The following is a 1419-nucleotide window of genomic DNA, read 5'->3' as shown; positions in this document are numbered from 1 at the left end:
TTATGACTATTTTTGAATGACCACTTGTAAATTTGGCTATTTTTGAATTTCTTTCGATCAATCTCACCAGTTATTTCTTCATTTATTTATTTCTCTCTAGTTTCTTCATTGGCTCATCTCATCACACCTGAAATTATATTTTTCAAGAAAAGAAAAAATAAATTTAACCAAAGTCCTTAGCGGGCCGGGCCGACCCGCCCCTTTTTTCTTTTACCCGAGCCGAGTATCAGGCAAAGTGGAAAATCGCGTCACAGTTCTGGAACCAACATAGAGTACAACAACAGAGGTAGCAGGAAAATGTGGAAAGACAGAGGACCTGGAGTGAAGATCCTCTGGCTTTGGGCCATTGGAACTGCTGGCAGTATAATACCCTTCTTCTCCATTTCTTGATTTTTTTTTTAATTTTTATTTAGGACTTAATACCTTTTTACCCAATATTCACTTTTCTTCTTTCTTGCAGTTTTAGTGACCAGCGTTGTGAGGACCAGAATGCGGGATATGGAGCAGCTCATGAATTCTCAACAACAAACACCTCAACCTATTGACTCACCTGTGATCAGCGACAATAGTGATACTCAAGCGGATTCTGAGGACTTCATTCGGGAGGAGAAAGTGTGAGAAAGTTGTATGCTACGTGTTTGATGATTTGTCTGAACGATGAGTTTAATTGTTCCTTCGCATAATTTGGAATTATTTGACCCTTTTCGGTTCTCTCATGGTTTCCCCTTTTCTCATTTTGCATTAGCGTTTTAACTTCACCGGCTTTATTTGAATGCTGTATAAAGTACACAACCAGTAAATCAGCTGACGAGCTTGATTGAGAAGTGATACTTGGTCATTATATAGGGATCCTTCTTCCTGTCGATCCTTGGTTTTCTTCATTATTTAGAACGGCATTCATCCGAGTATGACTGTAGTTTCTAAAGTTTTTCTTTTTCCTTGTATTAAGGTAATCCTTTCTAGAGGTAATGGCTTTTATAGAACCCATTTTTGGAGTTCAAATGTGCAAATTAGTGCGGCTGTACTGAGATTGAGCTTAATAAAGCTGGGTTCTTATATCATGTAAAAGAATATGAGCATCTAATACAGAACTGAGATTGAGCTTAATAAAGCTGGGTTCTTATATCATGTAAAAGAATATGAGCATCTAATACAGAACGAACGACGATAACTAAAGTGATCCAAAAATGCACCCAAGGGTGTGGCCTATTGGACAGTGAAGTGGGTTGAGATCTTGAGGTTCTCAGGTTCAAATCCCAGCGAAGACAAAAACACTATGTGATTTCTTTCCATATGTCCAAGCATTGGTGGATAGAGTTACCTGGTACCTATTGCTGGTGGGAGGTAGTAGGTATCCCGTGGAATTAGTCGAGGTGCGCGCAAGCTGACCCAGACACCATGGTTATCAAACCTTTATAA

At 39.0% G+C, this 1419-nt stretch overlaps 1 long non-coding RNA gene across 1 annotated transcript; it reads left to right on the top strand.

Moving 5' to 3' along the window:
* The first annotated feature begins 227 nt into the window (after nt 1-227).
* LOC104112269 (uncharacterized) lies at nt 228-865 on the top strand. The gene is made up of 2 exons (XR_689937.4): nt 228-361; nt 461-865. It is a non-coding gene; the product is annotated as an uncharacterized lncRNA (long non-coding RNA).
* Nucleotides 866-1419: the final 554 nt, after the last annotated feature.

Source organism: Nicotiana tomentosiformis, chromosome 5, assembly GCF_000390325.3.
Source record: "Nicotiana tomentosiformis chromosome 5, ASM39032v3, whole genome shotgun sequence".
Taxonomy (NCBI): domain Eukaryota; kingdom Viridiplantae; phylum Streptophyta; class Magnoliopsida; order Solanales; family Solanaceae; genus Nicotiana; species Nicotiana tomentosiformis.
This window is presented reverse-complemented; position numbering and strand designations above follow the sequence as displayed.